The following is a 16,524-nucleotide window of genomic DNA, read 5'->3' as shown; positions in this document are numbered from 1 at the left end:
AGTTCTAAGATATTTGTCACCTAGGTTTGAATCTAAAGTTTCTGCTATGGAAGAAAAGGAGAATCTACAACATCTTAAAATGTCACAACTGCATGGAATTCTAACTGCTTATGAAATGAGGAAAGGAGGTCCATCTGACAGGAGAGAAGCTGCCTTCAAGGCTTCAGGCAAAGGAGAGTACTATGAATCTGGACATGGGTCAGAAGAAGAAGAAGAATCAAATTTTGTCAGAAATCTTCAATGGGGTGCTGGACGGTTCAGAGGTAAGTTACCCTTCAAATGATTTGCTTGTGGAAGAGTAGGTCACTATGCTGCCAAATGTCCTCATAAGGATAAGATCGACAAGGGAAAGGAACCTATTAGATGGATCAAGAAACAGAATGCAAATAAGAAAAGCTACTACACTCATGAATATAGTGATGGTCTATCAAATAGTGATGAAGATGAACGAGGTATTGACTATAAACTTTTAATGGCCTTTGAAGATGATGATTACATGGATGCTATAGATGTGGATAGCTTTTATGAAGAGATTTCTAGACTCAAGACATGTATAGAAGAAAAGAATGTGATCATTGATACTCTACAATTTCAAATTGATGAAAAAGAAAAATTTCTTGAAAAGTTAGAATGTGAAATTGTTGGCCTTAGAAAAGAAATTGAGAAAACAAAGGCTATTAATCTTAAGTTTGTCAAAGGATCTAAAACTCTGGATGAGATCATCAATGTACAACATTCTCCGCTAAACAAGACAGGTCTAGGGTATAATGGAGAAACATCTCAAGCATCCACCTCAAAGAGTTATCTTGATGCAGCAAGAAGGAATGAGCAAAAGCACAATGGAGATCACCAGGTAAAGCAGGGACGAATTACATCAAGAACAAACAAAGACTACCAGGTAAACCAAGGGCAATCCGTCTTAAGGGTGAACAAAAGTTACAACCAGCCACAGGTAAAATCTTCTCAATTTGCTTCAAGAATGGATGACAATAGAAATTACAGTCATTTGGCCGGTAGATTTGATAACCGCAGAAGTTTCTTCAATGGCCAATGTTTCTCTTGCCATAACTTTGGTCACAAAGCAACTCAATGTGTTGCATATAAAACAATCATGACTAGAGAAGCTCAAAAACAAAGAACTATGACTAGGATTACAAAAAGGACCTATAACAACTTTTAGGCTCTTGAAAATGAAATTGAATGTTCTATTTGTAATAACTTCGGTCATGAAGATTCTGAATGCAGGAGCAGGTTTCAGCAGACAAAGGAACAAGCCTCAAGCACCAGAGCATGGAGAATAAAGGAACCACAATCAGAAAGATGTGGGATAACCTTTTATGCAGAGGGACAGGAAAATATATGGTACATCGACAGTGGATGTTCGAAGCATATGACAGGTGATAAAGAAAAACTTGAATCATATTCTGCTTTAGAAAAGGGAAAGAAATTTTCTTTTGGAAATGATACTCTTACAGCTATAAAAGGAAAAGGCACAGCTTAGTTGAAAGAAAAGGTCAAAGCTGGAAATGTTTTGTATGTTGATGGCTTGAAGCATAACCTTTTGAGTGTCAGTCAGATGTGCGATCAAGGAACCGAGGTAATATTTCGATCAAATGGATGTAGTGTTCGTGATCTTGATACAGGGAAAACAGTGATCAAAGGCAGAAGAACTCCAAATAATCTATACATATTTGAAGAAGGACAACAACAATGCTATTTGAGCAAGGATGATGAACATTGGTTATGGCACCGGAGGTTGGGGCATCTAAGCTTTTCACAAATAAGGAAGGCATGCAAATATCAGGCAGTTCGTGGTCTTCCAGATATCAAAATTCAAGACAACACCATATGCAAATCATGTCAGTTTGGTAAGCAAACCAGAACCAACTTCTCGGAGAAGGAAGGATCAGCCAGCAGGCCTCTTGAACTAGTCCATACAGATGTATGTGGTCCTTTCAGGACAAGGTCACCTCGAGGAGAAGAATATTTCATATTATTCATTGACGACTTCTCCAGGATGGTTTGGTTGGGACTTATGAAACACAAGGATGAAGCATTCGAAAAATTCAAATCCTTCAAAGCCTTGGTTGAAAACGAATCGGATTACAAAATTAAGTGCCTTAGGTCTGACAGAGGAGGGGAGTTCACCTCAAATGAATTTTTCAATTTTTGTGAAGAACATGGAATAAGAAGGGAATTCTTTACAGCTAGGACTCCTCAGCAAAATGGAGTGGTGGAAAGGATGAACAGAACGGTTCAACAAATGGCTCGTGCTATGCTTGATGAGTTTGGAACTCCCGCAACCTTCTGGGGTGAAGCTGCATTTGCTGCGGTTGTTATTCTCAACAAAACAAATGTCCGAGTGAACAACACTCAAACTCCGCATGAGCTTTGGTATGGTGAGACTCCTTCGGTAAAGCATTTTAAAATTTTTGGGAGCAAATGCTATATTAAGAATACAGATGAACAACTTGGAAAACTTGAACCTAGAGCAGATGAAGGCATTCTCCTTGGCTACTCTCCCCACAACAAAGCATACAAATGTTACAATAAAAGGCTTGCAAGAATTGTTGACATCATTGATGTAGTGGTTGATGAAAAAGGATATATTCCTAGGCAAGTAAATCATAAGAATATCGAAGAAGATGAAGACTACCCTCAAAAACAGACTAATGATGAAGAAGAACCTCAAGAAGCACCAGAGGAACAGATAAGGATAGAAGAGAAGACTCCATCCAGGTACGTTCAGAAGAATCATCCAAAATCTCAGATTTTGGGGCAGAAAGAAGCAGGTGTACAAACAAGAAGAACAATTGCAGAAGCTTCAAGCTATTTGGCATTACTCTCCTCCACTGAACCACAAAATGTAAGAGAGTCATGCAAAGATGAATATTGGGTCAAAACAATGGATGAAGAACTTGAGCAAATCGAAAATAATAACACTTGGGAGTTGGTTCCTAGACCAAAGGATAAGAATGTTATAGGGACAAAATGGATCTTCAAAAATAAGTTGAATGAAAATGGGGAAGTAATCAGAAACAAGGCCAGACTTGTTTGTAAAGGGTATGCCCAGCAAGAAGGAATATACTTTGAAGAAACTTTTGCTCCTGTTGCAAGACTTGAGGCCATTCAAATGTTCCTTGCTCTCTCAAGATTTCAAAACTTCAAAGTATTTCAAATGGACGTGAAATCAGCCTTTCTGAATGGAGACTTAGAAGAAGAAGTATACATTGAGCAGCCAGATGGTTTCATTCTTGGAAATGATCCAAATCTTGTATGCAGACTGAAAAAGGCTCTCTATGGTCTTAAACAAGCTCCAAGGGCTTGGTACTATCGTTTGGACAAATATCTTCATCAACAAGGGTTTTCAAAAGGATCAGCAGATAGCAATCTTTATATAAAAATTGAAAATGACAAATTGCTAATACTTGTTGTGTATGTAGATGATATTATCTTTGGCAGCAATGAAGAAGCTATGAGTCAAAGCTTTGCCTTGGTGATGCAGAAAGAATTCGAAATGTCTTTGCTTGGAGAACTGACATATTTTCTTGGATTGAAAATCCAACAAAATGAAGGAGGGATCTTCTTGTCTCAAACCAAGTATCTCAAGCAAATTTTGAAGAAATATGGCATGGAAGATGCAAAACCAGTATGTACACCCATGGTCACAGGATGTAGCCTCAGTGCAAATGATGAATCAGCAGCAGTGCATCAACCAACCTACAATTCTATGATTGGGAGTCTACTTTATTTGACAGGTACTCGACCAGACATCATGCATGCAGTGGGAATAGTTGGAAGATTTCAGGCAAATCCAAAGGAAACTCATCTTCAGGTAGTGAAGAGAATTTTCAAATACCTTCAAGGGACTCAAAACTATGGCTTATGGTATCCTAGAGATACAGATCTCACACTTCATGCTTATACAGATGCAGATTGGGCCGGAAGCGTGGATGACAGGAAGAGCACAAGTGGTGGTGCATTCTTTATGGGTTCCAGATTAGTATCTTGGTTCAGCAAGAAACAACGTTCGATTGCTTTGTCTACAGCTGAAGCGGAATATGTGGCTGCTGCTTCTTGCTGCACTCAACTCCTTTGGATGATGCAGACCTTGTAGGATTTTCAAATCACTTGTACACCACCTATCTCCATCTTATGTGATAATACAAGTGCAATCAGCATTTCAAAGAACCCAGTCATGCATTCAAAGACCAAGCACATACCAATCAAGTATCACTTTCTCTGGGAACAAGTGCTTGAACAAAAGGTCAAGTTGGAGTATGTTCCTTCTAAGGAACAAGTTGCTGATATACTCACCAAACCATTGCCCAGGGAGACCTTTGAATACCTCAGGCAAAAGCTGGGGGTTGTTGATGCATCATCATGTTGTTGAATCTCATCTGTTTAAGAGATTGTTAGTTGTACGCAAGGTTCATATGGGGTATACGCGTACATTTGCTGGGTTGCGGATTGGTCAAAGATCGAATGGCACAGGTTCAGGGGGAGCATATAATGCATTGTTGGCATTATGGAGGAAGTACAGAAGGAGATCATGGTTGCTGATCTGAATATTGCTGCAATATGTCTCTATCTCTTTCATGGTCATTTATGGTGTTTGGTGGATTATGGTTCTTCTTGAAAAAATCTCTTTCCTTTGCAGATCTGGTTTATAGTCAGGGGGAGCATGTTATTAGGGGGAGCATAACCCTTTGCCCTTGATGTCAAAGGGGGAGAATGACGTTGAGAATCTTGAGGTTGCCATCAAGTCCAAAGGGGGAGATTGTTGGCATTATGATTCTGGTATGGCTCTATGATACAGGTGTTGTACTTGATGGCAACTCACTCAATTGGAAAAGCTCTGTTCAGGCTCTCAAAATGATGAAAATTACGAGGTTCACAGGTGAATGGTTCAAAAGGTGCGGACCCACAGGTTCGTCGTCCATGAAGTGCGGTCATACCCGCAGGTTATCCGTTCAGAAGGTGCGGTCCCCTAGTTCACTCACTTCAAGGCAGAGAAGCACGCTCACGTGGGGTTTCTTATGTTTGGCCCGTGGTATTTAGCCCGTCGTTAATGATCCTATGGTTTTGGCCCGTGCTATAGGATCTAATTTATTGAACCCTGGTTTGGATCCCTTGTGCTCACGTGGGGTTTCTTATGTTTGGCCCGTGGTATTTAGCCCGTCGTTCATGATCCTATGGTTTTGGCCCGTGGTATAGGATCTAATTTATTGAACCCCGGTTTGGATCCCTTGTATTGGTTATTGATGGTTTTGTCCCATGGTGTGAATAAGGGCTTGACTATAAATAGGGAAGGAGATCACTTGGCTGAGACATCTTTGAAATTTGAATATCTTAAGATCTGAATTTTGGGTTATCGGTTTTAAAAGCTAGATCTAAATCAAGGTAAAATTTAAAGGAAAATCTATTGCTAAGTCGTGATCTCTCGGGCACATGATCAGATCTGTGGATCTGACTGTTTGTGGTACATTGGAGGACTATTAATTTGGCCCTAATCAGAGGTTCACAGGCGATCTACAGCGTGAGTGCGGGTGTACGCCGTACAGAAGAAGGTGCAGTGCGGGTATACGTAGCGCAGTTGAAGGCATAGTGCGGGGTACACAGTACAGAAGAAGATGAAGTGCGGGTATACGCAGCGCAGCTGAAGGCACAGTGCGGGCTACGTAGTACAGAAGAAGGCGAAGTGCGGGTATACGCAGCGCAACTGAAGGTGCAGTACGGGGTACGCAGTACAGACGAAGGCGCAGTGCGGGTATACGCAGCGCAGCAGAAGGCGAAGTGCGTGGTACGCAGCGCAGAAGAGGGCACAGTGCGGTGGTACGCAGAAGGTCAGAAGAACACAGTGCGGATATCCGCAGCATTCTGAGAAGTTTGGGTGGCTCATTGGATTGATTGTATAAGGAGATTGGTTGATTCACATGTACTTGATGTTTATTTGATGTTCTTGGATCCAGTCTGAAAATTAATGAAACGTGGTCCTTAAAGAAGTTAAAGAAGTAGGGGGTTGTAGCTCCCTTCCAGGAGAGACTGGAAAACGAGAGAGAGTTGTAGCTCTCTGCAGGTTGCAGCCTGCGTACTGGTAAAGGACTGCACCAGTACAAAATCATTGTAAAAGGAGTTTCTAAGAAGATAGAGACATATTGCAGTAGGTGGTTTTCACCCACATTGGGTTTCCACCTTATATCTGGTGTTCTTTGGTGTGACTATCTGTTTTTCTTGTTCATGCTCATTATTTTATGGTACTGACATACAAAGTAACCATCAATATCTGAAGAATAATCCAAAGTATAAATAAGAAAGATATGTTGAAAAGAATTTGATAATACTGATTCACCCCCCCTCTCAGTATTATTTCCAACAAATTAAGCGTTATTTTTATGGGTTGTTTCTTAAGTCAATAGGTATGGAGATGAAACTTTGATGGTGTGAAGACTCGACTCCAAAAACACTAAAAAATTCACCTAAGATGATAAACAATCCTTTTTCCTTCAATGAATTTCTAGCTAAAAGAAAGAGTTGAGAATGCAATTATTTGAAAAAAAAAATCTTTCCTTCAACATGTAAATGAAAAGAAAATATTTTTTGTCTTTTTCAATAAACTCAAAATGAGACTACTAATTATGCTCACAAAAAATCCGTCTCTTTTTCAACACTAAAAAACTACAGAAAACAATTTCTTTCAAAAGAGATTTTACAATTTCTAGAAAACACTCAAAACTATAAAAAACTAATTTTGAGATCTAAAAACTTCTAAAAACCTAATTGAAATAAAAGCTTTAAATCTTTTTGAGGACATTTTACTTAGTTATTCAGTAAACTAAGGGTTAACTCATTCAGAATAACAAATCAATCAAAAAACACCCAGCTATGTTTTCTTTTATAAAAATGAAATTCAAAACTTACAAGCAAGTTTGTTCAAAGCTTTGCAAAGAGAAAGCGAAATCTATTTCTCAGGAAGGGAAGATTTCACAAATCAGTCAGACTCATCAAGAAAACCAAAAAGACCAGGGAAATCTAAGGTTTCTTAGGCTTCTAATTTCTGAGTCACTACAAAGACCAAACGAAAATCAATCCAGGCACGCAAAACTTCTAGAAAATCACCTAAAACAAAAATGCCAATGGAACTCACTCACAAGAGATTCTTGACAGAACACATGTAGATCTAGGTAGACACTAAAAGTTGTAAATAAAAACTAAACTTAACTGGATGAAAACAATTTACGTTTTTCAAAAATTTTAACAGGGCCCGCAGGCTTCCAGTAGAACTAGATGCGGTACCCTCCGTGTACTAAAGGAAAGATGTGGAGAGGTCCGCACTGTCTGTAAAAAAAAAGTGTGGTTTCCTGTAAACTTCGAAAAAACAAAAAGAATCCAGATCCTAAAAACTACCCAATCCCACACACATCAAGCAAAAACCAGAAACAGGGACAAGTTTCTCAAGTCAAAGAAAAAGGAAAAGCAAAAAACCAAATTCAGTTCCCGAGCGGAGTCGCCAATTTGTTGGCCGGATAAATTATTCTTGCAGACAAGGCTGATCTCCCTAGTATCAAAATATATCTAGCAACAAACAAGACAAGCAAATCTACCTTTCTCTAAACATATTGTGATTCATTAATAAAAGCTAAAGAGGTGTTTCAGACCCTACCTGCTAGTTTGTGGTAGCCATGCTTCGATCGTCTGAAAGAGTTTCCTTTTAAGAACCTGCAATCACAAACACGCACACATCAAATAACACCTGCATAGCTAATATAACAAATCATGTTCATCATGGTGATCAAGGAATCCATGAAATAAACCATAAAACACAACTTATTGAGAAAAATAAACTTGATTGTATTAACTTTGAAAATAGAAGAACTTTACAAAATTTGGTGCCTTGATGTTGTACAAGCTCTTCCCAAGGTTCGAAACAGGAATCTCCTCTACTTTGACAAGCCTCACACTCTTCCTGATGAGATCAACAAGGTATGTAATCTTTCCTCACAAAATCTTAATTAGGAAGACTAAGTTCTAGTAGCATTTCACCTCAAAAATCTTCAGCTTTCAACCTCCCAAGTAACCAGCCCAATGCTTCATTTTATAGTGCAAAGGAAGGAGGTTACAGGTCCACCTATGAATGGATAGAGTCCTCCTTCAAAGGGATAAGCTCCTCACATCAAGGGGTTAGCTCCTTAAGGTATGGGATGCATGAACCTTAAAGGAGTGAACTTGCCACCTCAAAATTCCTTCTAGAAGCTTCCAGAAATTACTCAAAGTGAGTTTTTAAGAATGTACTTGAGCCTTTTTGACTTTTACAGGGGTCCGCACCCATTACACAGAGACAGAGTGATCAGGTACGTAGGGGACATGACCATTAGGTACGGGACTAAAGGTAATGCTAAGAGAAAGTGCGGAACCAGAGTTTTAGAGACTTTTAAGGGCTTTCTATTATTTTCAAGGCTTGACATGAAGAGCTGAGGTTTAAGACTTACAAAGGAGGAAAGTATGAGTGGTGATAGACTCACACAGATTGAAGAATTTCATGATGACACTAATTTGTGCAACAAAACTGAGTCGACACACTTTTCGACCAATGGTTGGTCGAAAATAGACATAACATTGTCAGGCTCAGGAAGAGCAGGATGAACAAGAGACAAATCCAAGTCAATTGCTTTGCCAACCGAGAGAGGGTTAGAAGAGAGCCTTTGATAACCAACTAGAAGTTGAGGTGAAGGAGCTATAATACTTTCCAAAATGACGGAAGCTTTATCCATAAGTGGACAAAGGTGAAGGAGATGGTTGCCTTCACATAATCTATAGGGGAATCTAATCTTCCCTTTCTTCTTACCACTGCCAGTTGAGGGAGAAAGATTGACATGAGCATCAACAGGCGATGAGGGACAATCTAGATCGTGAGACCATACTTCTAAGATCCTAGGAATACCAGGACAATCACGAAGAAGATGGTCGCGCTTGCACAATTTACAAGGAAATTTAACCTTCCATTGAGGATGAGAAGGTGTTTCCATTGGAGGTATACTCGGAGTAATAGTTGCATAGGTGGCTTGTCGCTTATCTAACTTCTTCTTCCTCGTCTTCCTCTTCTTCTTCTTAGCCTCCTAGTTACTGGATTTGGAACTTTCACCAGGCGAAGTAGGAGAGGAGGATGAAGAAACAGGGGAAGAAGGCGAAGGCTCAACCCTAGAATCATCGTGTTGTGATTCAAATGAAGGAGATGATGGAACAGAAGTCACAAAACTTGGGACCATCAAGGTTGAAAACAACCAAACGGGCAAACCAATGGTTAACCCAGGCAAGGACAACGTTGCCATATATGGAGCACTAACATTCCCAAAAGAAGGAAAAGGACCAGGATTCCCATCCGGGGGAAGACCTTGAATGGTGGACTTTGTAAAGGTTGCCATTGGGTTCAACCTTGCAAGGAACTCTAACTGTAACCAGGAATATTTCATGGGAAGTTAATTTACGACAGTGAAACAAAACCGCGTCTTTTTATATTTTAAGAGTCAAGAAAAGGATGAAAAGGTGACTCTATCTCTTTCGAGGTTTAATGAGCCTGAAAGGACAAGTGCTCAGATGATCCTTTTACGTTTAAGGAGTTGAAAAGGAATGAAAGTGACTGCTTTGGAGTACTAGACAAGAGGTTAACCAGACAAACCACAAAACTACATATACACCTTGGTGATCAAATGAAAGAGAAATGACCAAGGACTTTCCATATGACAGTCAATCTTACGGTTCATAAGGCGGTAGACTCGGCTTCCTATGGATAATAGGCTGATAGCCTAGTGGGGTCTCCCAATATATACTCGACAGTACGGGGAGCACAATTCTGTGCTAGTACCTATTGGATCACAGAAGGAGGAATCACCCAACCTTAGTGAAAACAATAGTATCTAGGTTTAACGATGCCAAAGCACGTCTCTAGCCTAGACCTCTAGATAAGTGTGCGTTAAGTTCCAATGCGTTGTTAGGTTCATTCAATAGATTTTAAGAGTTAATCTTGAATTAAGTTTCGGTTTCAAGGCCCTACCGAATGTATTTCAACAATCTCTAGGATGCAACTACAATGAGTAAAACACCATTCCTTCTGATGAACAACTACCTAAATGAGGGTAAGGAGTTCTTGTCCAAGCGAACGCAAACCAAGACAAGCAAACACAAGAACAATAGTGCATGCAAGCCCTAATCACTAAGAAATGCAATGCATCAATACACTTATCTCACAATTATTAATGAAAGATTTGAACTTTTCCTTCTAATTTCTCAATCATGAAAATTCAGTAATGCAAGTGCTCTTTCACTTTCGTATGCTGTATGAATGCAATATTTTTTATTTTTTGAATTTTAATGACAAACAAGCAAGTGTAAACCTGACTGATCCAAACAAGTGTGATCTATGTTTGATAGTGTGGGAATCAAATCAATATGAAGAACTGGTTCAATAACCAAAAAATAAAGACCAATCAGAAAGAAAAAAAGCAGTAAAACAACCTTAAACAAATCAATTAGCTGGTTGTGAATGAATCTTGGACAGACGAGTAACCCAAACAAATGACTTCTTAACGAAACCTTGAAAAGAGCTAGGTCACACAGTCTGAAAATAAAAGACTCACTTAAGTGAAACCAAGGAGAAAGTGCCTTAAGCAACTACAGCCAAAACAAGTTGATAAGAGACAAGAGACAACATCAGACAAGTAGCACTGGTTGATTTAGGAGGTAAAGTTGTAAAAAACAACTTTTACAGGAATCATTGCAGGGCTCTAACTAGCAACCTGAGATGAAAGGAAAATCGTCACAAGCACAAAGCTAGCAACTAGGCGACGTCATTGCAGGTGTACACTTGTCTTCTGCGATAGTCTGATTTCAGGAATCGTCGCAACTGTACGATGGGATATCCACGATGTGCAGGTTAACCAAAGAGGATAGGCGTGACGTCATTGTAGCTATTAAGCTATAAACAATGATGACCTCAATTAAGAGAAAAACAAAGCAAAAACACCTAAAGGATACCAGACTAATCTCTCAGATAGTGATAGGGACTACTAGATTGACTCAAGTAACGCAGAACACTAATGGCTCAGCCCCAAAATCAAGAGACACTGAATCAAAAACAAATCAAGAGCAAAACAAGCAACAACATACAAAGGACTCCCCAGTGGAGTCGCCAACTTGTGATGTAGGAAATGTTCCCTCTACGGACAGAGGCAACCCCTCTAGCCCTAGAGTGGGTCTAGTCACAACAAGAAAAAACAACAGCTAATTTCCTTAAACAGTCATTGTTGAAAGAGCCTACCTCAAATCGGTGTTCAATGGAGCTTTCATTGCGCCGCTTCAGCTATCGTTTCCTTCTCCTCGATGAGTGATTCACCTGAAACAACACAAGAGAACAATAGAACATGTAACATAGTACAAAAATGATCTATTTACTTACAGAGTCAAGGAACCATAAGCTATCAAGTATATTTTACACAAGACATAGGAAATCACCATTGATTGTATTAAAATGAATAAAAGCAAAGCTTACAACCAAGCCTTGATGTCGCAAGCTTTCTCGAAGGGTCCAGCGAGTATGTTTCTTCAAGAATTCACTCTCAAAAGGGTCTCCCAAGAAGATGATAACTCTCTCTCTCACTCATAAGCACTAGTACAAGGCTAAGGAAATCCACAACCAATTGCTAAACTATCAGCAATTCACACTACAAACTATCAAACTCACACCAAAGCTAGCTAATTCGCTCAATACCAAAAAGCTAGCTCATCATAGCAATGGGGAGTGCTTTTTATAAGAGGAGGAGCCTCCATAAATGAGGGAGAGGGAGCTTATCCTCAAGGGAAGTTTCTCAAAAGGTGGAACCACCATCCCAAAGGAGGAAAGGCGAACTTCCTTAACCCAAAAACCAGTTCCAGAACCACCTAGAAGCATTATGTTTGAACTAATTTGCCATATCTGGATTGTCGCAAGTCATACACTAGGACTCAACGATGACGTTGCAAGGAAACAGTGTATTCAGAGCCATCGTCGCCAAAAAGATCTTGAGAACTTGCGCCGAGCCCTAAAATTCGACTGTCGCAGGGAACAGATGTACCCCTGCGATGATGTCACAATGTTCTAGTTCATTATAGAGAATCGTCGCAGGCAGAATGAGGTTTACTTGCGACGATGCAAAAACATGGGTAAAAAGGGTCAATCTTAAGGATTAAAGAGCACTTGTTAATATTCTTGAATGATTGGGAAGATGTGGACACATTTATTTGATGTATGACACAGCGAAGATGTCACTCAGGGACTGAATTTATCCTTGATCAGGGGATATGAGGTCAGTGATAAATTACTGTGTAACAGTCATGGATAGCTAATATGTTACAATTGCAGAGGGCCAGGACATTATGCCTGTGATTTTATGAATCTAAAGCGTCCATCATGCTTATATTGAACATTGTTTGATCATGGGATGGTTGATTGTCCCACACTAATATCGAGGCTACATGATAAGGGAGCGCTCCAACCTCCCCCGACTCACAACATGCAAATGATGAGGTTTGAGCCATGCAAGGAAGACCCTAATACAAACATTGTGCTCCGAAGTGGAATTACGACACGGGATGACAAATGCAAGCAGCCTGAGGATAGTACTTGGGTTCGCAAGGCTCAAATGAAAGAACCAAAGTTTGATTTGGAGCGCTCTAAGGAAACCTTCATGGAAGCTAGGAAGAGCTTCGCTGATGCCTCCACTTCAGGAAGCAACGACAGACCAGAGTCGGACATGGACCCGTCGATGCTCACAACTTTATTGGAAACATGCATGAAGTTACTATGTGATAGAAATGCATTTAAGGAATTGTAGGAACTCATTAATAGATGCGTTGGGACTGTGCCAGGAGAACCGCACATAGTCCGGAAGATTGGAAAGCACGCAATGAGGACAGGAAGAGAGATGAGATTGACTGCGAAAATTGGAGAATATGAGATGGACCAAGTGATTCTGGACCTAGGATCGGACGTGAATGTTCTACCAAAGTAGACATCAGAGTGCATGGGAAGTCCTATGCTGCAATGGTCTCCTATCCAACTACGAATGGTGAACCATCAAAATATCCTACCAATGGGAAGATTGCAGGGATTCACCGTGGATATTGAAGGAGCAAGTACGCTAGCAGATTTTGAAGTGATAGAGATTGTTGATGACAACAATCCCTACCCTGCGCTATTAGGGATAGATTGGGCCACTGACATGAATGGGGTGATAAATATGAAGAAGCACAAGATGGTTTTTGAGAAAAAGTCCTTGCGCGTAGTCATACCTTTGGACCTTGTGGAAGGATCACGCTGCACGAAGCCAGTATGTGACTTTGAAAGGGACAATGAATTGGACTGCATCTACAAGATAACCATGTGAGAGAAAGATTGGGTAAATCCCACCGCGGATAGACGAATCTCATGGGAGTGTGAAAGCTCTTGTACATCGGATTCTAATGAGGAGATAGAGTGATGGTAGAACCAGTTACACGTGGTAACGATGCTGAATTGTAACAATGATGACGAGATCGCTGCACTGCATATCAAAAGAGGTAAGGGATCTACCTACGTATGATGGGTTAAGCGAGGTAGATGCCTTCCTGAATAGATTCAAAAGAGAAGTGCTGGAATAACAATGCTTTGATGCTTTGAAATGGGTACTGTGCACTACGCCTGTGAGGTGGTGGGGTACGCACCAAGGAAGCTTTAAGGACTGGCGTGAATGCAGGAGAATGATGCGCATGCAGTTTGGGAAGTCTCAAATGTGATTAAAAGACAAGTATGACGAATGGGATGATCCGTACGTGCACCTCTCCAAGTGGATAAAGGTCTATGGGGAAGAGCTGCAACCTGAGTGGGTGCACCTATTCTATCATACCCTAGATGTTATACCCATGAACTAGTATATTGAGACGGAGGTCCGCCATGGGACAAGTGAATGGGATATCTTACGCGTGAAGGGTTCCTGTTAACCTTCACGTTTGAGGATCGTTGGTGGGATAATATTGATGAAACACTGCAAGCAATAAAAGAAGTTATATTTAAAACACCCCAGGAGCCAATAGAATTGATTCAGCCTGAATGGGCGACTCAGCTGAGGTATGTGCTGGAGTGTTATAATGTAAAATCTGAAGAAGACGATGAGGATCCGTGAAAATTTAACATCCCAAAAACTGAAGGCTATTGCAAGGTTTAAGGACCACTAATTGAAGACCTTGACATAATTGTGTCCATAAAAACAAAGCAGGTGAACATTAGTACGGAAGCCAAACCTAAGTACGTAACAATTGGCGATTACTAGGATGACGCGATGGTGGATAAAGTTGCTGAGTTACTTTGCGAGTTCCAGGACCTGTTCCCCACCAAGATCACAGACTTAAAAGGAATTGTCAGAGATTTAGGAATGATGTGGATCACATTAAAACCCGACACGAAGCTAGTTTAGAAGAGGCCTTACCACTTGAATCCGAAGTACAAGGAGAAGATCCGCATAGAACTAGATAAGATGCTTGCAGCTAGAATCATTGAGCCGGTGGAATAATCCGATTGGGTGAGCCCTATGGTAGTGCAGGAAAAGAAGCAGAAAGGTGAGATAAAAATATGCGTGGATCTCAGAAAGTTGAATGATGCATGTGTGCATGACCCATTCCCATCCCCGTTCACAGATGAAGTATTGGAAAATGTCGGTGGGCAAGAAGCATATTCTTTTATTAATGGGTTCTCAGGGTACCACCTGATCAAAATCACGTCGGAATATAAGAGCAAGACCACCTTCGCGACTAAGTGGCGCTCCTTTCAATACACTGTTATGCTGCTTGGGTTGAAGAATTCGCCAACCATCTTTTCGTGCATAGTTGTTGCAGCATTCAAGGAATATATCCACAAGTTCTTGGAGGTTTATTTGGATGATGGGACTGTATTTGGATTGGTTAAGCACCATGTAGCGAGCTTACGCTTGATGCTGGATACTTTCTGATGACACCGAATCACGCTGAACCTTAAGAAGTGTATATTCCTCATTCCCTTTGGGAACATGTTGGGACATGTGGTTTGCAAATAAGGACTTATGGTAGACCCCACGAAGATTGTGGTAATTCTAAATTTGGAAGTCTTGCAAAGTGTCAAACAGCTACGCACTACCCAGGGACATACAACGTATTATAGGAAGTTCATCAAAAGCTATGCCAAGATCACTGCACTAATGGAGAAGCTATTGAAAAAATATGTCACATTCTGCTGGAATGATGACTGCATGAAAATCTTGGATGTACTAAAAGAAAAATTGGCCTCTGCACCTATCTTGGTCTTCCCGAAATGTGAGAAGGAGTTTCATGTCCATGTTGATGCGTCGTGTATAACACTGGGAGCGGTACTAACATAGGAGGGTGGAGAGGGCTTGGATCACCCTATCCTGTTCGCGAGTCGTAGATTGAGTAAAGTAGAAAATAACTATTCAACAACTAAACACGAGGGATTGGCTATGGTGTACGCGCTCCAAAAATATCTGCACTATTTGCTAGGGGGACACTTCAAGATGTATACAGATCACTTCGCGCTAAAATATTTGGTCAATAATCCTGTTTTGGAGGGGTGAATATGCAGGTTGTTCTTATTGTCCCAAGAATATGATTTTGAGGTTGTTGTGAAGTCTGGACACCTGAATGCGGGACTGGATCACTTGTTGCGATTTGAGACGGGAGAGGAATCTACTAGTTTGGAGGAAGGATTACCTGACGCACAATTCTTTGTTGTGTGCGTAGTAGATGGACACTTCGAAGACATAATCCACTTTCTCATGACTGGAACTACGTCGAAAGAGTACTCTGTTCAACAGAAGAAGGAACTGGTGGTGTGCACAATAGATTTTTCTATCATCGCAGGGCACCTATATAAGATGGGTAATGACGAGATACTTCGAAGGTATGTACCAGAATTTGAATGAAGATAGATCCTTGTAGAAGCGCATGGGGGCGCTGTAGGAGGACACTATGCAGGACAATCAACCATGCAAAAGATTCTCCGTGTAGGGTTATGGTGGCCAACCCTTCATCAAGATTCAAAAGCACACTGCAAGGCCTGTGATGTATGTCAAAGAACAAGTAAACCATCGCGAAGGGACGAGATGCCTTTGAATCCGAAAATGACGCTGCAACCCTTCGAAAAGTGGGTGATCAACTTTGTAGGCCCTATTAAACCTTAGGGAAAGACAGGTGCGCAATACATTATCATTGTGACATAGTACCTGACTTGTTTGGCAGAAGCGCAAACGGTAAAAGATTTCACACTTGCCACAACTGCAAAGTTTTTGTTTGAACACATATTGACACAATTTGGATGTCTGAAGATCCTGATAAGAAATCACGGTACGCATTTCCTGAATGAAACAATCAACACATCGAGAGAAGAGTTTTGGGTGTATCATCAGAAAAGCACACCGTATCACCCCAAATCCAATGGGAAGGTATAATCATTTAAAAAAATATTGG

The sequence above is a fragment of the Pinus tabuliformis genome, chromosome 9 (genome assembly GCF_031772625.1).
Source record: "Pinus tabuliformis cultivar Carrire ecotype Pingquan chromosome 9, CPIR1, whole genome shotgun sequence".
NCBI lineage: Eukaryota > Viridiplantae > Streptophyta > Pinopsida > Pinales > Pinaceae > Pinus > Pinus tabuliformis.
Note: the sequence above shows the minus strand (reverse complement) of the source record.